The sequence below is a fragment of the Micropterus salmoides genome, unplaced genomic scaffold, assembly GCF_014851395.1.
Source record: "Micropterus salmoides isolate LMB-PRFRI ecotype aquatic unplaced genomic scaffold, ASM1485139v1 Ms_hic_scaffold_1, whole genome shotgun sequence".
Taxonomy (NCBI): Eukaryota; Metazoa; Chordata; class Actinopteri; order Centrarchiformes; family Centrarchidae; genus Micropterus; species Micropterus salmoides.
The window spans coordinates 27,019,117-27,043,185 of NW_024040040.1; the positions used below are offsets into that span (position 1 = coordinate 27,019,117).

General features: G+C 41.9%; 1 long non-coding RNA gene across 1 annotated transcript; it reads right to left on the bottom strand.

Annotated features, from left to right (window-relative positions):
- Positions 1-404: 404 nt before the first annotated feature.
- LOC119905917 lies at positions 405-16,634 on the bottom strand. The gene is made up of 2 exons (XR_005444905.1): positions 16,382-16,634; positions 405-461 (listed from the first exon to the last, which is right to left on the bottom strand). It is a non-coding gene; the product is annotated as an uncharacterized LOC119905917 (long non-coding RNA).
- Between the last annotated feature and the right edge of the window lie 7,435 nt (positions 16,635-24,069).

Sequence of the window (24,069 nt, forward strand, 5' to 3'; positions counted from 1 at the left end):
ACAGCCCCTCCCCATTTGCATAGTGAGGCAGAAATGCATACAGAAATTTAAAAAGGACAGGCAGAAATAAATACCATGGGTGAAAATAAATAAGGTAAATAAATACAAAGGAAGAATAAAACAGACAAATATTAAAACACACACATAAATAAATACATTAAAAAAATTAGTAATAAATAAATAAAGTTGAAGATTATAACGGAGAATAAATAAATAAGGTAATTATAACAAAGGTGAATAAGTAAAGGCACTAATTAAAATATATACATTTATGTCTCCTTGTATAATTTAATTACAACCTACATTTATTATTAGGGCCCGAGCACAACCGTGCGAGGTCCCTATTGAATTTGCCTTGAGATATATATATATATATATATATATATATATATATATATAAAATATTTTCTGCAAAGTAAGCTCCATTTTGGGGACCTGAGCATACTGGAAAACTCACCAAACTTTGCACACATGTCGGAACGTATTTTATGGGTTTCGCGCATGGGCGGGGCAAAATGACTCGCTAGCGCCACCTAGAAAATTGGAAAAAATTAGCCCCTCGTTCACGTTCAACCTACATGCACGAAATTTTCTGGGGACATGTATCATATCAAGACGCACAAAAAAGCCTCAAGAACCCATACCCTAAACTCAACAGGAAGTCGGCCATCTTGAATTTTATGGCCATTTTTGAATGATTTACACACTTCGTACTTTAACGAACTCCTCCTAGGGATTTAGTCGGATCTACGTCAAATCTCTGCTGTGCCTTCTAAAGGCATTGACGATGAAAAGTTGTGCTATTTGCGAGTTTTCATCAATGGGCGTGTCTGTGGCGTCGATGATTCGCCATGAAAAAGGAAGTTGTTGTAACTTCAGTGTACATGCTCACATCTGGTCCAAAGTGTACATGTAGGATGAGAGTCCTGCCCTGAACACATGTACATGCCGACATTCACCCACAGTCATAGCGCCACCTGCTGGCAACAGGAAGTGACCTTTAACGAAGCAGCCCCCGCCGCACGTTTCACCTACGTGCATGAATTTTCTGCGGTGCGTGTATCTTGTCCAGACGCACAAAAAAGTCTCTTGGAGGGAACTTTACGTGCTTGATAACTCTCCCACCCTGCTATGGAGGACCGATCCTGACACAGTCAGAAATAAATACAGAAATAAATAAATGCTCAATAAATAAATAAGCATCCAATTAAATACACAAAAAAATAAAGTAAATAAATAAATGTTGGTAGTAATTAAATTATACAAGGAGACATAAATGTATATATTTTAATTAGTGCCTTTACTTATTCACCTTTGTTATAATTACCTTATTTATTCTCCATTATAATCTTCAACTTTATTTATTACTAATTTTTAATTTTAAATGTATTTATTTATGTGTGTGTTTTAATATTTTTGTCTGTTTTATTCTTCCTTTGTATTTATTTACCTTATTTATTTTCTTTCTCTTTTATTTCTTCCTGTCCTTTTTAAATTTCTGTATGCATTTCTGCCTCATTATGCAAATGAGGAGGGGCTGTGTCTCAAGGGATCATCTTCTCTGCTATTGGTGGACCAGTCAGACAGGAGAGCTCTAGGCCTACTCTGCCTGCAGACATCAACGATCTTGCCCCTCACACAGTCAGATGGCTTCCTTCAGTGCGCTGAGGTGTTTAACAACTCTGAAGATAATACTACCAGCCATGTCTTCCTTCTCTTTTCACGTAGACGCTCCGACAGACAGTGCTTTCAGTTTGCTGCATGCATGGACACAGAACTGCAGTATAGGGAGAAGCACACGGTCAGCTGGCTGCAGCTAAATGTGGAGTGCACTCGTATTCAATTCTGTATGGTAAATTCAGTTTTAACAGAGCAGAGTGAGCTGACAGGCAGAGTTAGAGACTTTTTCTGTCTGTTTCTCTCTTTACAAAGACGCATGTCAGAGTCTTCTCTGAAGAGGGCAATGAAGTCTCAGTAGTACCCGATGCGAGCACCACATACAACACAATTTATCAAATTACACAACGGATATACAGTATGAAAATAAGATTGATTGGATTATACTCACAGGAATTACAAAACCTGTTACATGCGTAACACAGTAATGTCAGGGAAATTACTTTACTTAGATTTAAGTACTGCAGTTGTACATTTGAAATACCTTCCTACCTTTCTGATAGGAAGCCTTCTTGAGGTGGTATAAAACATTTCTTCTTATATTCTGATTTGAGTTGTGGACAACTATGACCACATGAATTAAAAAAATTAAACATTTCACTGCCCAAGTCAGCTATAACACAAGTCTTGTTGTTGCATGATTTAGAATAATAAGGTGAGAAATGGGTCTGTTCTGAGTTCATCCTGCACTGCAGCAGCTAATAAAGTCCATTTAATCCCAAAAACGCTTTTCTTTTAGGCAGGCTGGAGCAGAAAACAACTCACCTTTCTCAAGTTGTACAGTAATGTCACATGTGTATGAAGGTGGATCAAACAAGCTAATCTTAAATGTCAAAGTAGAGAGGAGCCTAGTAGGCCTATTTATTTTCATTCATTACACAATATGAATGAGCTATGCAGACAGTTGTAAAGAAAGAACATCTTTTTCTTCTGTTCTCTACTTGTTATAGTTACACAGTATTAGGGGTGTGGGCTGTATTAAAAGTATCCACTGTTCTCCATGCTCTAACACACAGTAACGATGAAATGTGTGCTGTTCTCACATTCTTCTCACATTATGTACACATAAACAACAAGGCAGGGAAATATAAAAGGAATTTATTTTATTGTTTGGGTACATTATTGTTCAGTGTACATGCTCACATCTGAAACAAACTTTACGTGCTTGATAACTCTCCCACCCCACAGACATCTACACACCAATACCGATTTATATTCATAGCGGCAAGTGCCATGTAGCTCCACACAGGGGACACAGGAAGTGACATATAACACCTTCATGCGGCATCAGAACCGCGTAGCAAATTCACAGCCGCACCGGCAGAGCTCCAGAATATGCAACTTGGCCGGCTCACACCCGGAAGCGCAGCAAGTGTGAGGGCCTGCCAACGCTGCTTGCAGCTTTAATTCTTCTTCTTTCTTCTTTTTCTCCGCTAAAAGTGTTTGGACAGCAAAAGCTGCTGGACAAAAACTCGCCAAAATTGGCACGTAAGTTGCAAATTCCACCCACTACTCAGGCAAAAAAAATGGCCCTTATAGACCTCATGGTGGCGCTATAACAATCAACTTTGCATTTTTGTAATTATCTCAAATACAGCGTCGATTAGAGTCAATCTTCTTTCATTATTTTAATCTCTGGATTCTTCTGCATCTTTGCTGTAATGGTCTTCTGCTCTAAAAATGTCAAATTATACAACTTTTTATTACTTTTTTCTAAAACTTATTTTTGCAAATTCGTCCCAGACGGTTTAGCCAATCGACCTAAAACTTTGGCGGGATCATCTACGGACATCGCTGATCAAATGATTTTTATTAACTTTGAAATGGAATAAAGTAAACAGTGAAAGACAGTATAGATAAAGGTTGTATGAAGAATAAGAGTGGAAAAGAATCATACTGAGACATGTTGAAATTATTGTGAAATACTGAGCTGGGTGTGACGATCTTGTGACTATGAGTCATTGGGAGAAAAGGTTCAGCAAGGGGAATGAAACGGCCAAATAAGGACATCTTTGGCCTAACCAAGTTTGCAAAAGTAAAATCTATGTGGCAGTAGTTGTTATGATGTGGGGACAGAGTGGACCCAAACGCAACACTCAGGATGAACAGGTTTTATTGAAGGAAAAAAGGGGGTGAGGGAGTGGAGGTGAGGGAGAGTGAAGTAAGAAGGCACGGGGAGGAGCTGGGAGGACGCCGTGGAAGAGGTCCAAGGGGAGAGGGTAGGGTGGCGAGCCCAGCTGACGGAATGGAGGACGGAGGTGAGTGAACCTGGAGGGGAGACAGACAGACAGACTGGGTCAGACACTGGGGAAACAAAGTACAGGTAAACAGAAATGACACAGAATACTCAAGCGCTTGAGTGGTGAAGTGGCACCAGGTAAGGAGCAACGACGATCAAGCAGGGGTTGACTGGAGAACCGGGGTAGGATTGCTGGCATGTGTGGCAGGCAGAGGAGGTGGCTGACGAGATGCAGGTGCGGGTTGTTGGCTGGGCTCAGGAGCGAAGGGAGAGAGAGAGGGAGAGCACACGCAGGGGAGGAGACACAGGGAGGCAGGCAGAGTACAGGAAAAACAAAACACAAGGGTAAAACAGAATCACAAGCAAAAACAAGGAGAAATTAAAGCTGCAAGCAGCGTTGGGCGGGCCCTCACACTTGTAGCGCGTCCGGGTGTGAGCCAGCCGAGTTGCACATTCTCGAGCTCTGCCGGTGCGGCTGTGAATTTGCTACGCGGTTCTGACGCCGCATGAAGGTGTTATATGTCACTTCCTGTGTCCCCTATGTGGAGCTACATAGCACTTGCCGCTATGAATATAAATCGGTATTGGCGTGTAGATGTCTGTGGGGTGGGAGAGTTATCAAGCACGTAAAGTTTGTTTCAGATGTGAGCATGTACACTGAACAATAATGTACCCAAACAATAAAATAAATTCCTTTTATATTTCCCTGCCTTGTTGTTTATGTGTACATAATGTGAGAAGAATGTGAGAACAGCACACATTTCATCGTTACTGTGTGTTAGAGCATGGGAGAACAGTGGATACTTTTAATACAGCCCACACCCCTAATACTGTGTAACTATAACAAGTAGAGAACAGAAGAAAAAGATGTTCTTTCTTTACAACTGTCTGCATAGCTTATTCATATTGTGTAATGAATGAAAATAAATAGGCCTACTAGGCTCCTCTCTACTTTGACATTTAAGATTAGCTTGTTTGATCCACCTTCATACACATGTGACATTACTGTACAACTTGAGAAAGGTGAGTTGTTTTCTGCTCCAGCCTGCCTAAAAGAAAAGCGTTTTTGGGATTAAATGGACTTTATTAGCTGCTGCAGTGCAGGATGAACTCAGAACAGACCCATTTCTCACCTTATTATTCTAAATCATGCAACGAAGAAAAAGAAATGCATAATAAATCCTGGGACAAAATCTGTCCACAAATACTGTACAGCATGTAGTCTGTAGTGAACAACGGTGTGGATTTGTGCATTTTACATTGAATACATTTGGAGCTACCCTAAATTCCTTTCTCCTCCCCAGAGAAGAAGGGGAGGGGTCAAAGTTGCTTTCTCTAAGTGCTATCCCGACCATAAAACTGGCACCTTTTTGATTCCGAAGCTGATAACGCGGGGCCTGACTGTTAAACTGACAAAGGGACACGAACCAGCCATTGGCATTTCCCTAAACAGCCTATCAAAACTGGCCCCCCACACGTTTCCGTGGCAACTGACCTTATTCTTTGTTTTATTACCACATCAAAAAAAAGGAAAACCCCTGTCTCACCCAAGTGTGACATGGTCCAGACACCGAACTTTGAATGGCTAAGGACTGCAGTCTCCAAAGACTCAAAGCATTTGATTAAGTTTAATTAAATCTTTAGTTACCTGATTACGTTTGCCTCTATTTGAGTAGTTATGTTAACTGTTGTTGCTATCTGTTGTTGATATTAGTGCTGAAAAGAAAGTTACTTGTGCAGTGTTTTTATTTTCAGCAAGACACTCCTTCATCTAATGTAATCAATGCTTGTTCATAATACTTTCCTACAAAATTCCTTTAGAAATGATGACTAAGGAATGTTATACTATACTCTTAATCGCCAGCTTGAATTTAAGGATGAATCAACAATATTTCCAGTTCCTAAGGAGAGATGATCTTTGATTTAATCTAAGCTTTCCTCATGTAAACTGAGCTCCCCCAAATGGACGAAATAAGTATTACATGCCCTTGTTGGAAATGCCGTTAAATGTATAAATATCCTGACCAATAATGTGACAATTGTTTCCTGTTACCAAATGCTTAGAACAGTACAACCGTTCAACCATTGAGGTTCGATAGTGGAAAATATTTGATTATAATACGCGCAAATAGATTTCTTTTAGACATTAAGTTTAGAAAGGCAGTCCCTCGGGAAACCTGAGACGCCCCCTGGGGAACCACGCCCCAGGCAACAAAAGAGCGACACGCGACCTCGCTCTCTTCTCTTCGCTGTTGGCTCTTCCACTCTGCTCAGCCCTCTGGACGCTTCGGCACGCGCATGGCGTGCCTCGCCAGGCAACGCCCAGACTCGGCCAGCGAAACAAACAGGCCTTTGTTCGCCTGAAGCTACACACCTGAAGTGCCGCGACATCGATCTGCCTTCAGTTTGTTTTATTTTCTTTATTTCTTTTGTTTGTTAAAGTTATCAGTCCGTTAAGTTACACTGGACTAATTCAGGAACGACCAAGTTCCATTTTAAGCCTTTTTCGTCGAAGCCAACTTCACCGAGGTCAGACCAAGCCACGTGGTCTCGCCAGCTACAACGAAGGAAACCTGAAAACAGCCGAATTGCCAGACGGAGGAGGCGGTTTCAATCAGACACGGAGAACCCGGAGAATCCCTAGCAAAAAGCCAGGATTGGGCAGCTAGCGTGGGACCAGCAACAGGCCAAAAGCAGACTGTCGACAAGCAGTAAGACTCAACACACGTTCTGTGATCAGATGCCCATTTTAACTCCTAAATTATAGCATTAGTTTACTTTCATTAGCTCTTCTATGCCGCATGAGTCAAATGCTTCCCACAATCGAACCTCCAGGCTCTTTGTTCAGCAAATGTTTATGTTCCCTGTAACCAACCATCTTTTTATCACCTTAGTTAGAGAATAAATTCACTGTAATATAATCAAGAGCTGTGTGTGTTGCCTATTTCTACGTCCCTGCCGAGAGAATTGACCCTTTAGATATGAGACTGACTGACTGATTTAAGATAATTGAGCGAGTAATAATTGTACAATTATTCAAAACTACCTAGAGGTCCGGAGACTCTAGGATTATAACAACTCCGGTGGTGCCCTGAAACGAGGAATAAAATTTAGATTTTATGAATCTTCAATTATGAATTCATAATTGGGTATCAATTCTCATAAATTTATTAAATTGCATGACTAAAATTTAAGTCTGCTACAAGTCTAATGAACAAGACTTGTGTTATAGCTGACTTGGGCGTGAAATGTTTAATTTTTTTAATTCATGTGGTCATAGTTGTCCACAACTCAAATCAGAATATAAGAAGAAATGTTTTATACCACCTCAAGAAGGCTTCCTATCAGAAAGGTAGGAAGGTATTTCAAATGTACAACTGCAGTACTTAAATCTAAGTAAAGTAATTTCCCTGACATTTTTGTGTTACTTTACTTTTAATAGACGCATGTAACAGGTTTTATACTTCCTGTGAGTATAATCCAATCAATCTTATTTTCATACTGTATATCCGTTGTGTAATTTGATAAATTGTGTTGTATGTGGTGCTTGCATCGAGACTTCATTGCCCTCTTCAGAGAAGACTCTGACTGCAACATGCGTCTTTGTAAAGAGAGAAACAGACAGAAAAAGTCTCTAACTCTGCCTGTCAGCTCACTCTGCTCTGTTAAAACTGAATTTACCATACAGAATTGAATACGAGTGCACTCCACATTTAGCTGCAGCCAGCTGACCGTGTGCTTCTCCCTATACTGCAGTTCTGTGTCCATGCATGCAGCAAACTGAAAGCACTGTCTGTCGGAGCGTCTACGTGAAAAGAGAAGGAAGACATGGCTGGGTAGTATTGTCTTCAGAGTTGTTAAACACCTCAGCGCACTGAAGGAAGCCATCTGACTGTGTGAGGGGCAAGATCGTTGATGTCTGCAGGCAGAGTAGGCCTAGAGCTCTCCTGTCTGACTGGTCCACCAATAGCAGAGAAGATGACCCCTTGAGACACAGCCCCTCCCCATTTGCATAGTGAGGCAGAAATGCATACAGAAATTTAAAAAGGACAGGCAGAAATAAATACCATGGGTGAAAATAAATAAGGTAAATAAATACAAAGGAAGAATAAAACAGACAAATATTAAACACACACATAAATAAATACATTAAAAAATTAGTAATAAATAAATAAAGTTGAAGATTATAACGGAGAATAAATAAATAAGGTAATTATAACAAAGGTGAATAAGTAAAGGCACTAATTAAAATATATACATTTATGTCTCCTTGTATAATTTAATTACAACCTACATTTATTTATTAGGGCCCGAGCACAACCGTGCGAGGTCCCTATTGAATTTGCCTTGATATATATATATATATATATATATATATATATATATATATATACTTATACTTTGCACACATGTCGGAACGTATTTTATGGGTTTCGCGCATGGGCGGGGCAAAATGACTCGCTAGCGCCACCTAGAAAATTGGAAAAAATTAGCCCCTCGTTCACGTTCAACCTACATGCACGAAATTTTCTGGGGACATGTATCATATCAAGACGCACAAAAAGCCTCAAGAACCCATACCCTAAACTCAACAGGAAGTCGGCCATCTTGAATTTTATGGCCATTTTTGAATGATTTACACACTTCGTACTTTAACGAACTCCTCCTAGGGATTTAGTCGGATCTACGTCAAATCTCTGCTGTGCCTTCTAAAGGCATTGACGATGAAAAGTTGTGCTATTTGCGAGTTTTCGTCAATGGGCGTGTCTGTGGCGTCGATGATTCGCCATGAAAAAGGAAGTTGTTGTAACTTCAGTGTACATGCTCACATCTGGTCCAAAGTGTACATGTAGGATGAGAGTCCTGCCCTGAACACATGTACATGCCGACATTCACCCACAGTCATAGAACATCTTTTTCTTCTGTTCTCTACTTGTTATAGTTACACAGTATTAGGGGTGTGGGCTGTATTAAAAGTATCCACTGTTCTCCCATGCTCTAACACACAGTAACGATGAAATGTGTGCTGTTCTCACATTCTTCCTCTGTATGTACACATAAACAACAAGGCAGGGAAATATAAAAGGAATTTATTTTATTGTTTGGGGACATTATTGTTCAGTGTACATGCTCACATCTGAAACAAACTTTACGTGCTTGATAACTCTCCCACCCCACAGACATCTACACACCAATACCGATTTATATTCATAGCGGCAAGTGCCATGTAGCTCCACACAGGGGACACAGGAAGTGACATATAACACCTTCATGCGGCATCAGAACCGCGTAGCAAATTCACAGCCGCACCGGCAGAGCTCGAGAATATGCAACTCGGCCGGCTCACACCCGGAAGCGCAGCAAGTGTGAGGGCCTGCCAACGCTGCTTGCAGCTTTAATTCTTCTTCTTTCTTCTTTTTCTCCACTAAAAGTGTTTGGACAGCAAAAGCTGCTGGACAAAAACTCGCCAAAATTGGCACGTAAGTTGCAAATTCCACCCACTACTCAGGCAAAAAAAATGGCCCTCATAGACCTCATGGTGGCGCTATAACAATCAACTTTGCATTTTTGTAATTATCTCAAATACAGCGTCGATTAGAGTCAATCTTCTTTCATTATTTTAATCTCTGGATTCTTCTGCATCTTTGCTGTAATGGTCTTCTACTCTAAAAATGTCAAATTATACAACTTTTTATTACTTTTTTCTAAAACTTATTTTTGCAAATTCGTCCCAGACGGTTTAGCCAATCGACCTAAAACTTTGGCGGGATCATCTACGGACATCGCTGATCAAATGTTATAAAAATAATTTTGATATGTAAAATCCTTTTTTTGTTTTTTTTCTCAAATTTTTTCTTTTGTGTGTTTACATACATAACTATAATTTTACATTAATGCCGTGATTCAAAATTGGCTTAAGCTATTGTAGCCAAACTTGACGCGTCCGTTCAGATGCTCGGCCCGAGCTTTGCTGAGCAGTCCTGGGATATTCTTCCACTAGGTGGCGATACACTTGCAAAAAGTTTATACCTCGTAATTCGCTGCATGGATTCGAACGAAATTCGATTTATACCATCTCAGTTGATGTATAAAAATTGGTAATGATTACGCAAAGTGGGCGTTGCTGATTACAAGAAATGTAAATTTCTAGACATTTCTCATTCCTAACTTCAAAAAATGTAAGAAAATCATCCGTACATCCTAGAGAGCTGTAATTTTTTCAGCACATCCACTGAAATGGGAATAACGTTTGTCTCACTGCAACCTATGGTCAATTCAGAAGTCAGTCACTCGACAAGAGTCATTCTCCACATTGCCAATATCAAGTGTTTCAAAGGGTTTTCATATCGGTCAAATGGTGAGTCTGCAGTGATATTCAGTATCTTGCTGTAACTTGTACAGTATGCACAACTCAGTTTTGGATCAAATGCCACCAAAATAATTCACAACACACCCAAAACCGGCAGAATGATGCATGATTTTTTTCACCAACTTGACAGTTGTAAGCATTTTAAGTTTAAACTGACAAAACTATCCAGGTCTGGCACATGTGACATCACTACCTGAATTTGTGACAAGGTGTGTAGAATCAGCCTTTAACCAGTAGCTCAGTCAGTAAGTCGCCTACTCTGGAGCTCTGCAGGTGTAGGGTTCAAATCCCCAGGTGAGCCAGTCAGATGTGCTGACAATGGGGGTGTTCAGATCATAGTGAGTTTAAAATTTCATATGTTGCATTTTTTGCGACTGGTTTGGATCCCGGTCATTGCTGCTCGTGGCTATATATCCTTATTTTAATAGCATATGTTGAACATGCAATAGTTATTTTGTTTTTGTAATAAAACCTTTGTTCAAAGAAAAAACACATCTCTGATTTTTTATGTGGGCTTGGACAAATTTAATTCCTTAACATTTGGGTGGAAGTCCCTATTGTCAATCCGTGGCCATTCATTCCTCTTTTCCATGTCACTTTCCTCTCTTCATTTCCCTGTTTTTCTCCTCTCTCTTGTCTCTTCTTCCTCCCCTCCAATGTGCCTGTCTGTGATGGTGAAGGATGGCGTCCAGGAGGCACAAACAGTTCCTGATGGGACAGATGGGGATGCTGGTCCCATTAACACTCACGGAAGGGCAGACCGCCTCCTCCCCCAGTCACCTGCATGGATATTGGGCACACAGGTGGGTAGAGGAGAGAGGAAAGACGATGATGATAGATGATGTAAGAAGAGGAAGAGTAGAGTGGTCATGAGATGAAACTATTATAACCCCAAAGGGAAGTTGATTCGTGGCCCCCTGATTGAGAGAGGGGAGGGGCCACTGAAGGTGTAGTGAGTCACTGACTTTCATTGTCCTCTACAGCAAAGCAACATAAATTCAACTTTATGCTTGGAGGTGTCTGGCACAGCCTTCTGTAGATAAAGCACATCTAGCCTTCTTGCCAAACCGTCATTGTCATGTGTACCACACAGGGTTCCAGAATTTGGTAACAACGGTAATAGTAATAATGGTGTACAGTATATCACTGTTTAGCTGCTTCTGAACCAACAGAGAGATTGGAGCACTTGTTTTCACAGTGCCTGAATAAAACAACTTTAGATGTGCAGTGTTGACATAGTAATTGTTCTGCTTTGTCACATTTGGTATCTAATGCATAAACATGCAGGATGCCATTGCTTTATTTCATGTCCCTCACATATATCAGCACTATGTCATCAGGACACCTGATTGGTTATTCACTTAATGCATAGAATACCATAACTAATTATAACACCACACCCATTAATCAGTGACATTAATATCTCCCACTATCACAAACTATGTTGAATCAAGTGAATTAAATCAGGAAGCACTATTATGCCTCCGTCTCCTTAAATTGTAATGATTGATGACCACCTTAAACTTACAAGATCATTTTCTAGTAATTATGAGATCTTTTGTCATTTGGTGAATGCATTGCACTTAATGTGTAAAGTGAATGCACATTTGTATTTTCTTACAACTGAACCCAGAGCAGAAAAAGTACAAATAAAGTACAACATGAAGTTATTGGGACCTCAGCGAATTTAAGTTGCCATTCTTGTCATCATATATGACATGTTCCCATAAGTCTCGGGAGAATGATAAAAAAAGAAATGTAGCTGTTGAGCCATAATTCTGTCACTTGGATTTCACATGGTTGGCTCAGTCAGAAGGCTCAGTCGCACAGGTGCTAAACTGACAGCCGCTGACTAGTGTGTGTGTGGGAGTTAAACATCCTATGATCTTACGATACATAAGATACAAACCTCCTCATATACAAACAGAAATTATATCCTCCTTCTATTACTAACTTACTTTTTAGAATTTACATATTTTATACCTAAACTTGGATATTTTGGAAGAATATCACTGGTGAAAAGTACTGTAGTTTTAGGTACCTGTGCTTTACTTAAAGTAAAGCCTTTTCTTTCAGTCACAGGAGACATTTTACTGCAGAACCAGTACTTTTGATACTAAGTACATTTTGCTGATAATACTTCTGTACTTTTACGTAGGATTACATAGGATTTTGAATGCAGAATTTTTACTTGTAGTTTTACATTGTTATATTGGTACTTTTACTTTTAAGTAAATGATGTGAATATTGCTTATAATCACTTTACACACTTTCACCATGGAAGAAAAAATGTGAATATATGATTTTTTTTTTAAAGAATATCTTTATTGCAGGTTATTATTGGCATCTATTGTTTGTCAAATGCTTCTGAGTAAAAATGAAATACAGAAATCCAGACTGAGAGGGAAAAAATGTCACAACTTTAACAAAAGGGCTACTGTATACAGTGAAATGTTATCATTCAGATTCTCCAATTTTCAATTTAAGACGAAGAAGAAAAAAATGTACAAAAGTTTTAATATATGGGCAGTGTGTGAGGACGTTTTTGTTTTGACGGAGAGAAAAGGACTTGCCAAGGATATAATTGTCACGATGATTGTTATAATTATTACAAAACTTGGCATCAATAGAACTGGTAAGCATAATTTACCAGTACCAGAGTGTGCCAGGGTGTTTAAATGTGCAGCCCAGTAGTCTGTAAGCCCGAAAACCTCCCCCCATTTTAGCTTTACACAGGTGTGTTATTTGCACAGATTTATACTGCCAGATAAAGGGTATTATAATAGAGCCTAATTTTGATACCCGATTCTAAAAGGACCCTGTTCCAAACTTTCTCAAAACCCAAAAATCAGTAAGGTCTGAGCTTATCAATACTGCTATCCAGATCAGCGGGTCCTGTAATGTAACGTTATGTCTCGAGCATCAAATCTGGTTTAACTTGAAATGTGATGGATAAGAAAGCAGTGTTTTTTAATGATGGCACCGAAACGCGGTATTAAAGAGGCCCTGGACTGTTTATCATCAGTCTGCAGCCTGCTGCTCTCTGTCGGCTCCTACATACACACACACACACAGCAGCCGGCAGAGACAGACGCCATGCCGTCGCAGGAGAAAAAGTGAAGTTACGTTAGCTCCAAACTACTCGAGTTGACAACAGCTACGCTCAGTTACTGCAAGTTACATGCAATAAAACCTTTGTGAGTAAAAAGAGAATACTTTATCGATACACCTGTCTGTAGAAAGGGTTCATTTAAACTGTTCTGTCCACAGTCTGTCATCCTGTATGTTTTATAGAAACACAGCTAACGTTAGTTTGGCAGTTAGCCAAATGTTACAAACAAGCTAAATGTCTGTCTGGAGCACAGACTGGTTTGGCACATTGTTGTAAACTCAGCTGCTGGCTGAGACAAACCAGCCGCTCCTTGGGAGGAGGAGGAGGATGAAGAGGAAGATGCGGACTGATGTCTGAGTTCTTCATTCTTTCTTAACATCACTCAGTATTGGGATGTCAGATATTGATAATTAATTAAAAACAACCAGAGCTAATATGCATACTTCAATATTTTTTTATTTATCACAAGTCATATGTCATCTCAATATATAACAATGTTATTGCACATTGAATAATTTCCTCATACTGTGCAGGCCTAACTCATGCCTGTTGGATTGCGTCTTACCAAAAAATTGTCACCAAATAATAGTGAAGTAGTGATAGTGGTATTGATAAAAACTCGATCGCTCAGCAGTCTCAATAATGGTCAATATAAACAAAATTTGACGATCCCAATCCCTACTAATTCTGAAAGTAGCTTTGTGGTATGCATGATGGGATTGACTGAAAGAGATATGCAAATCGTGGGAGAACCACCATCTTCATTGCATTTAATCTCTAACCAGTGCCTGTTTGTATGAAGGAGTGGGCGTTTCCCAGGTTAGGAAGTGGTTGGGTGTGTTGAAGGCGATGCAGCTGTTCCTCATCAGCTCATCCCGGAGGGGTTATCTACTATTAGATAACCTCAAACATTTTATATTCCCAGAAGTGATCATTTTATTTACAGTAGTCTGCAGTACACAGATAAAACAAACAAACAAAAGTACTTATGGAAAATAACTCACTGAAGGCTAACGAAAGGCACATGTTGGTAGCAGCACAGCCTCACCTCTTCATCCCCTTGGGAGCACAAATTTCACTGTTTATATAGAGTGTTCGATTCACATCCATAAACTGCTTCAGCCCATCCCATCCTGATGCAGGTTGATCTACTTTTTTTTGTTCTATTGAGGTCACTAAAGTAATTGACAAGCATGCTCCCTTTTAGAACAATTAGAGTCAAAGGTAGACATTTGCCATGGATCGGCTCACATCTGATTAGACTCTTTTAAACAAATGGATAAAGCCTGGGCTAAATATCACTCTTCTTCAAATGCCACAGATTGGGAAGCTTATAGATATCTCAGGAACTTATGTAAGACTAAGACAAGGAATGCAAAATCTACTTATTATAGAGATAGCTTTTCACAGGACTTTCGAAATCCCAGAAGATTCTGGAATCATTTGAACCGTGTACTCAATAAAAATAATAAAAACTCAAATTGATAATGTCATTATTTCGGATCCTTTACTCATTGCTACTGCTTTCAATCAGCATTTTTCTTTGATTAGTAGTTCTAAAATTGTAAATTTAAATTGTGATACAGCTAGTCCTTCCAGCATGATCTGCTCTACTGGTGCATTCAGTTTCAGGTCAATCATGCCTGTTGATGTTTTTCATGTCATTTGTGAGTTAAAAGAAAGTAGCAGTGCTGGTCCTGATGGCCTCGAAGCAAGATTTATTAAGCTTGCTGCTCATGTGCTAATGTACCCACTTGCTGATTTATTCATCCTGTCCTTTTCTACTTGTACTGTTCCCTCAACTTGGAAATGTGCACGAGTTACTCCTCTGCTCAAAGGTGGAGACCCATCTGATGTGAACAACTATCGACCAATTTCTATTATCTGTTCTATTGCCCAAATTTTTGAGAAATAAATTTTCAATCAATTATCACAATATCTAAAATCAGTACAATATCTAATCTCTAATCAATCTGGCTTTAGACCTGATTTTTCAACCACCACAGCTCTTTTAAAGTTCACTAATGATGTGTTCTCAGCATTTGACAAAGGCCAGCATAGTGGTGCTATCTTTATTGACCTTTCCAAGGCCTTCAATATGGTTGATCACTACCTGCTGCTTAATAAGCTTTATTCCATTGGTTTGCTTCAAAATGTTCTACTCTGGTTTAATGCTTATCTTCACGGGAGGCATCAGTGTGTTGTTTTCCACGGTTCCCAGTCAGATTATTTACTGCTTAATAAGGGAGTCCCCAAAGGATCCACTTTGGGACCCCTCCTTTTTTCTATTTTCATCAATGATTTATCAAAAATCGGTAAAAAAAAATTGCTCAGTGCATCTGTATGCTGATGATACAATTATTTACAACTCGGGCTCAGATATATAAAAAATACAGAATTCCTTACAAGCAGATTTCAATCTGATACAAAAGTGGCTTCACATGAATAAATTGGTAATAAATAAAAAAGTCTTGTAATATGTTGTTTGGAACAAGGCGTTATCGTCTTAGTACTTTCCATATGCATACTAACTTTGAGGATGGGTCTCTCATGGATGAAGTAGATTCTTTTAAATCTTGGCTTTTGGATAGACCCTGAACTCAATTTCAAATTGCATATTGACTCCATCCCCGCGACCCTGTATGCAGGATAAGCGGTTGACGATGGATGGATGGATGGATACTGACTCTATTACAAAGAAATCTGTGGCTGTTTAAGTTATATTTACTGATCTATACATTGTTTTACATTTCAAGTCAGGAAAATAATTATTACACAGTTGATACTGCTGATTATTGATTATGCTGATATCATCAATATGAACACTACTGACACCAATCTTAGGCCTCTCAATGTAGTTAGGGCCCGAGCACGACCGTGCGAGGTCCCTATTGTATTTGTAAAGATTTTTTTTTCTTTTTTTTTTTTTCTGCAAAGTAAGCTCCTTTTTGGGGACCTGAGCATAATCGAAAACTCACCAAACTTTGCACACATGTCAGAACTGGTGAAAAATTTCGTATTTTATGGGTTTCGCGCATGGGCGTGGCAAAATGACTCGCTAGCACCACATAAAAAATTGGAAAAAGTTAGCCCCTCATTCACGTTCAACCAACATGCACGAAATTTTCTGGGGACATGTATCATACCAAGACGCACAAAAAAGCCTCAAGAACCCGTACTCTAAACTCAACAGGAAGTCGGCCATTTTGAATTTTACAGCCATTTTTGGATGATTTACACACTTCGTACTTTAACGAACTCCTCCTAGGGATTTAGTCGGATCGACGTCAAATTTCTGCTGTGCCTTCTAAAGGCATTGACGATGAAAAGTTGTGCTATTTGCAAGTTTTCATCAATGGGCGTGTCTGTAGCGTTGATGATTCGCCATGAAACAGGAAGTTGTTGTAACTTCAGTGTACATGCTCACATCTGGACCAAAGTGTACATGTAGGATGAGAGTCCCGCCCTGTACACATGTACATGTGAATGTCATTAGTTCATATGGAGTAAACCCTGTTTCCTGATTAACAGAGCTCCTTACTGCCATGTTGATTCCTTCATGTGTGAAATTCAAATTAGGTGCCTCTAGCACTTTGCTGAGCTCTCTGTTGTCTCAATGATGTCATTGTAAATGTCTGAGAGTTCACATAGGCCACTATACTGTGAGATGTGAGTACGTGTAGAGGGTGACAGAGACAATGTGTGCCGTTTTCTGAATGATTTTTGCTACCCCTGCAGCGTGTTGAGTGCACTGTGGGAGTCTTTTTTCCATGTTGTCCAGCATTACACTTCACATCACTACATCAGCACCCTACGTTCTCCCCCTTTTTTCTGAAACAGTACCCCATTTACCACCCCCTCTGTTTCAGAAACATCTGTGATTTGGGGCCACATTGTTCAAAGCCACATAAGGGTGAGGCACAGGAATGGTGGGTGTGGTGGAGTTAACGCACCTCAAATCATGCATCCTACGGTACTTCCCTGTGCCTGCTTCCTCTACAGGTAAAATGGGAGTGTTCCAGGGTGACTGTGAGGGCTCCAGGACCTATCAAACCATCAATTGTCACTGCTATCCCTTCCTCCGCAGCTGGTTTGTGTGGATACTGCCTAAGCCAAAAAGGTGGCATAGATTGAATGGTAAAAGAGATTGGGTTACAATCAGTGAGACCCACGTCCGTGGGACCCTCACAGTGATTTGGGGAGAGTGTCTATCAAAGGTCCTGTACTAGGGTGATCCATCTTTTCCCTGCCATGATCTCTAGGCACCATCTCTTGTTGCAGTGTGACTATGTCTGTGCACTGCAAGTGAATGCAATAAGTTTTGCAGCTGGGGGAAAAAGACACTTGTGGGAACTGGGTTGGAACCCAGTCCCAGCAGGCCAACGACCTCTTGACCATGGGTCCTAAATCTTTGGCTTGATGTTTGGGGTGAAGTGCCAGAGAAACATGTGGCACAGCTTCCTCTGACATCTTATACCACTCAGCCTATTCTGCAGTTAGCATGGTAGCTGATGCAACCCCCTCCGGGCCCACATGCAAGTTCTGGGAGGTTATATCCCACTTTTTCCCGTCAGTTGTTTCTGCAAAATGTTGCTGGTACCACTGGGTATTGTGTCTGTCATAGAAGAGCGTCACATGGGGAGGGTCAGGGGGAGGAGTGTAGGGTTCAAGCAAGGAGATCCACAGTTTCCACATCAGTAATGAGCTCATGAGTCCACCTCCTGTTGGTGTTTCAGGTTCTAGGAGGCCCCAGTAAATGTCAGCAGATTCACACTGAAAGGGCTTCAACAACCACTGTCCAGGGCCCGTGTAGGAGTGACCACAGAGGAACAGAGTCTCATCTGACAGAGTAACTGCCAGTCCATCTGCACTACAAAGAATTGTGGCACCAAGTTTGATCAACAGGTCCCTCCCTAACAGGTTCACAGGAACAGTGGATGAGAGTACGAAGGGATGGAGTAAGCACTGTCTCCCCAACTTTGTCAGCAAAGGTTTAGTTAATGGCAGCTTCTGTCCTACCCCAGAGAAACCTACCACCTCTACAGTTTTTGCTGAAATGTCTTTCTTCGGTTGGCTTTTATTAATGGTGGAAAAGGTAGCCCCGGTGTCAACTAGGAATGGCATTTTTCTGTTGTTGACCTCTATGGACAGCATGGGGTCTGCCTTTCCCCCGCTGTCTAGGTCTCTCTGTGGGGTGTTTCATAACTGAGCTCTTTGGTCTGGGCTCTGTCCAGACCAGTCCCAGTTGGTCAGGTCCCCCTGAGGGTATTGTCCTCTGGGTGCGGCCAGTGGGTTTGGTGCCACTACTCCTCTTGGAGGCCCTCCTTTGCCCCGCCCTCTGGGTTGTGTTTGGTGGTGCTGTTGCTGTTGGTTGTTAGGGCATTCTCGAGCCCAGTGACCTTCCATGCCACAGATGAAGCAAGCTCCTCCCCACTGAGGTCACCATGGGGGTTCATCTGTCTCTCCCCCATCCTCTACCTCCCCTGGGAGGCCCCCACGGTTGTCGGTTCCACTGCCCCTGATGGGAGTGGTGTGGATCTCCGATGGTCTCCGAGGGCCAAATTCTGTCCTGCTGTGAGCTTATCTAGTTGTCCTAACCACAACCCCCTGCCCTCCATTGGTGGTGGCATTTTGTCTACCAAGGCTTGTACCTCCCCTAGTGTCAAAGGCTTGTACCTCTCTCCATATCCACCCCCTAGCTGTATCAGAGGGAAATTACTGTCTGCTGCCCTTGCCCCCTCTCCTGCTGTATGCCTCAGCTCCATTCCATACTTACCTGCACTCTTCTCCATCCCTTCAAGTAATTGTTCTGCTTCCGCCTGTTTCCTCGCAGATTCCTGCAGTAGTTTCTGCACTGTGATGTTCCCTTGTTCACTAGAACGTGGGGTCCGGACTGAGAGCAGTTGGCCCTGCTCCCCCTTTTTACTCCCTTGCCCCGTGTCCCGCTGGCTGTCCTGCGGTGGCCATTGATCCACTGCTGTCCACAACTCACTTACCTCTGGCTCCTCCTCTTCTTCTTCTTCTAGTTCACTATCCTCATCTTTCCACTGACCTGAGAGCTGACCCCACACTTCAACCTTTTTTATTCGAGTTCCGGGTTTCTTGGGCCCTTGTTCCTTTTTTGTTGTATTTTGTTCTCTCCTGGCTCGAGCTCGGAAAGGTTCATGATTTCCCTCTCCTTGGCCTGATATGATCCTACTGACTTACCATACATGGAGCTGGTTTCCTCCTCCTCCTTGTGTTTTTCATGTTTAGGGGTGATCCGTCTGGATCCTTTATTCTCAGGCTGTCTCCACCTGAAATGTGCCTCCTGTCACCTGTAATGTCGGATACATACTTACCGGAGGTGCACTGGGCGGTGCACTAGGCATTGCTCCATTTTTTTATAAGGGGGTGGTGCCCTTGGTGTCTGGTTTCCTTGTTCTGCCAAGATGTCTAACTGCTTGGCAATCTACTGCCAGCACGAACCATTTCTGTCTCTCCTCCTCCCATCTCTTTTCTTCTTTTCTCCACTTCCTCTTGTGCATCAGCCCTGCTGTTGCCTTCTGTTCGCGCGCTTCGTCCAACTTCCACTCACCTTCTCGTATCTTCTTTCATACTACACCGTGCAGCGCACCCACCCCTTCTGGTCCAGGTGCTTCCTCTGCAACTACACTCTCCAGTTTGCGCTTTGCTTCCTCCTTTTCTTTCTCTATCTTTTCTCTTATGTCTTATGCCTACCACCACTACTGCATTTGCAATTTGTTCTCCCCACGGCTTCCATGGCCCCCATCCCCCATCATCAATTTCTCTGTCAAACTCTCCATCCATCCTTACCCTGCCTGTATTGTGTACTAGCCAGTCAGTTTGTATGGAATTCACCCGAGCAACTGACCCAATCAAACACTACTTCTCACTCAACTTCCTTTATTCACTTCGTTGTCACCGTTAGGTATCCGTGAAATAAAGGGGAGGTTTTTCGTGTTTGAGACACTAGCACCCAATATTGCCCTGGAGAGTATCTTTCACACACTCATACAATTCATTCACTACCAACACTTCATGTAAATCACCTTTTATCCTTAGAATTCGGGGGTCCTGAATTCCCCGGGCCAGTAACCCCGCGCTCTAGGGACTTTAACCCTAAGGGACCTGAGCCTTCCCTCCCCGTCAAGAGAGAAGTGGATATGCCAAATCAAGGACACAATATTCACTTTTTAAACCCTTTTACCATAACCAATAATCTCCTCCAGTTAATGCACTTTCTCTTTTAAACGACGTCGCACTCAGACCGATTTAGCTCTAAATTTGGATCAATTCAGGTCAAATCTGCAGATTCGTTAAAACAGGTTCTGCTCACCTTTTTAAGATGACCGGTCCGAACTACTTCGTTCCTTTGTGCTCAGTCAAGGGCCAAATCGATGATTTCACTCTCATCCCGGACGAGCCCCCAAATTGTTGAAGTAAGTCGACTTCACCGGGTTGTTGATGAGAAGAGATCAGATGAGACAGTGCCTTAAGTTTCGAGACCTTTATTACCAAACCAAAAGCAATTGCAGATATGTATCTGGAGACTCCTCACACCACCACAGAGTCTACTCTGAAGCAGTAAGCAGAGGAGTCTGTCTCTTCCTATGCAGCCTGACAATTTATTTATTTATTTATTTATTTTTAAACCTGTCCTGCCCAGCAGCCTGGTATAGAGTATAATGACCTGGATACCATATTGTGCCAGACAGATTTTACTTTAACAGACACGGGGATGGGGGGGCACAAACTGACAGCACAGAGAAAGGACAACACCTGTAAGAGAAGGGGGAAAGGGGGATGGAATGTGGGGACAACAGGGAAAAGCAGTAGGAAACACCAATTGCAGAAAGCAACAAAACCTGGAATAAAACAGAGAGGGGGGCTTGGGGAGGAGAAAAACACAACAAACACAAACAAAAACAAACAATAAAAATAATAATAATAATAGTAAAAGACAACCAGCCGAACAGCAGCAATGAACAGCTGACATAGTAAGACAACTAAGAGAAAAATGAAAACAAGAAAAAGTCACACACACTAAATAAGCAACACAGCACAGCCACGAGAGCTGGAATAATAATTAATTTAAATAAGTAACTGAAAGAAAAGCATCAGGAATAATTCTATCAGGGACAACCTAAATTTGTTTGTGTCTATGTGTGAGACTGATTGTGTCTGTGTGCGTGTGGGTGAATGTGTCTGTATGTGTGTGTGTGTGTACATGTGTGTGCGCATAAGCCTGTTAAAGAATGTAGTTGTTAGTGAGAGTGGGATGCCACGACTGTGCCACACCTACCCCAGCAACAGGCAGGCAAGAACCCCAGTAGCCAATAGGGGTGGGAGAAAGAAAAATAATAAATCAAAAAAAAACCAAAGACTCCCAGACGCACCGCGATGCAAACGCGGAAGACCCCGAACCAAATGCCAGTTGACAGCGAGCAACCAAAATGCCCAAATGCCACGCAATCATCAACACCAATGCACAAGTGACGAGCCCAACGCGCACACTGCGGGAGCATGGCGACACCCAATGCCCAGCAGCCCCCGCGAATCCCGCGTGCGAGGTCGGGCAAACGAGAGAGAGCAAACTGTCACACTCTGCCTGTCTGCCATGCGGTGTTTTGCACTTTTGTGTTTAGTTATTTTGGTCTGTTGGGTTTTGGGGGTCTGTCTTGTCTTTCGTCTAGTGTTCGGTAACCCTTGTCATGTCTGTTACCCCAGTGATCCCTCTGCATGTCTGTCTCTGTTTTCTCTCTCACTCTCTCTCTCTCTCTCTCTCTCTGCCTCGTTAGCCTCATGTCTTTCACCTGTGTTGCTCCTGCCCTGCTCGTTAGTCCCTGTGTATATATACCTGGTGTTGCAGTTTGTTCTCGTGTCTCCAGCCTTACTCACTGTGTCTCCCTGTTACCCTGCTCAGTTTTGGATTCTGGTTTTCACCCTTTTGGATTTCTGTTGGACAGTCTTTGTTTTTGGACTCAGTCAATCAGCCACTCTGTTTGTAAGTGTGCTCGCCTTTGTTTGTTTATTAAAACCCCTTGAACTGTACCTCCTTTGCCTTGCGTCCTGCATTTGGGTCCTCCAACCTGCTCAACCCTGCCTTCACCTCAAAACTGTGACACAAACGGAACAACACGACAGCGAAAGCCAGCGGAGAGAAACACCAGCAGCAAGTCCCAGCCTGGCAGCAAACGCGCCGCACAGGTCACCGTGCACCCGCCAATAAAAGTCCGCCGTCCCCCCAACCGCCGGAAAAAACTAAAGCTGCCGGCACCAGCCCCCCGGCCGCCGTGCAAGACCACCCAACCCAGCAACGAGGCAAAATCAACTAGCTCAGCTGTATGCCAACAACCCACCCACCCGTCAAGCACCCACACTGCACATCCTGAAAACTAACTATATACCTCAGTATCCAGAGGGGTCCAACAACTGGCCGACAGAAATGGGGAAGCACGGATCCGAGGCCAACGAAGCAAAACAGGGACGCAAACAGGTCCCTCCAAGCCAACGAGGAAATGCTTCCCCCGGACTCCAATGCACAAACTAAACGCCCAGCAGCCATTCAGAGACCCTGCCCAGGGAAAAAGCACAATGCATCAAGATGCATCGACAATTGCCCCACAATCCCACCGCAGCCCACCAAACCGCAATCAGCCTGACAATTTATAGAGATAACTGTACCCAGAGTGGTGTGTCTGTGTAGTGATATGGATGTGTGTGCTTGTGATTGGGTGTGGATGATTGAATCACTATGTATGTGTTTGTGTCAACACAACTTCCTCTTATCTAAGACTCACTAAGTATTGCAACACAAGTTACATAAGATATACAGAGAGCATCATGTACCCTTCTCACACAAGGTACGACAGTTTTGGGAAACGGTCGTACTTCAGATGTTTGTTAGTTTAACGATGCATCGTACCAAGATAGTTCAATGCTACCTTCCGTGGTTGTACGGGAAACGCACCCATGCATGGTGGAACTGAACAAAGGAACAAACAATTGTAAGTATTAATTCAGGGAAACAATGAAACAGTGTTTAAACTTGACGTAATAAAATGGAACTGAAACTAACTAATGACTGTGTTTACTTTAACTTATCTTGCTTGGCTATAGACTGTAACATAATGCGAAAACACAATTACCCTGGGATAGTAAGTGGTGCACTTGCCATGGAAAAACAAAGACATGTATAAACTAGAAGTTGTAATGGAGATAATGACCTGTATGAGAAAAGTGGTGAGCAAACCCACTTTGTCACACACACGTTTACTGTGGTTTAACGTTTTAATTTTATCTATTTTTATTTACTCAAAAACACACGGGTGTTTACCCACAACCTTCTTGCTGTGAGGCAACAGTGCACCACCGTGCCACCCAACATTCATGACAATAAAGCAAATTTGAATTCAATTGAGAATGTTTTTTCTTTTTTTTTTTTCATTCTTGTCAATATTTTGGCATGACTGACGAAGATATAATGTGCACATTTTGTCTCTCCATCCATGCCAGATTGGAGCTGTTGGCTGACCCAAGGGCTGATTTGGAGCCAGTTACAAGAAGGAGTCACGCAATACCGTCCTGTCTGACACAAATTTTAAAAAACCTTTAACAAGGCGTTTTCAAATGTCCAGGTGCATACTCCTTAGCTGTTGCTAAATCTGA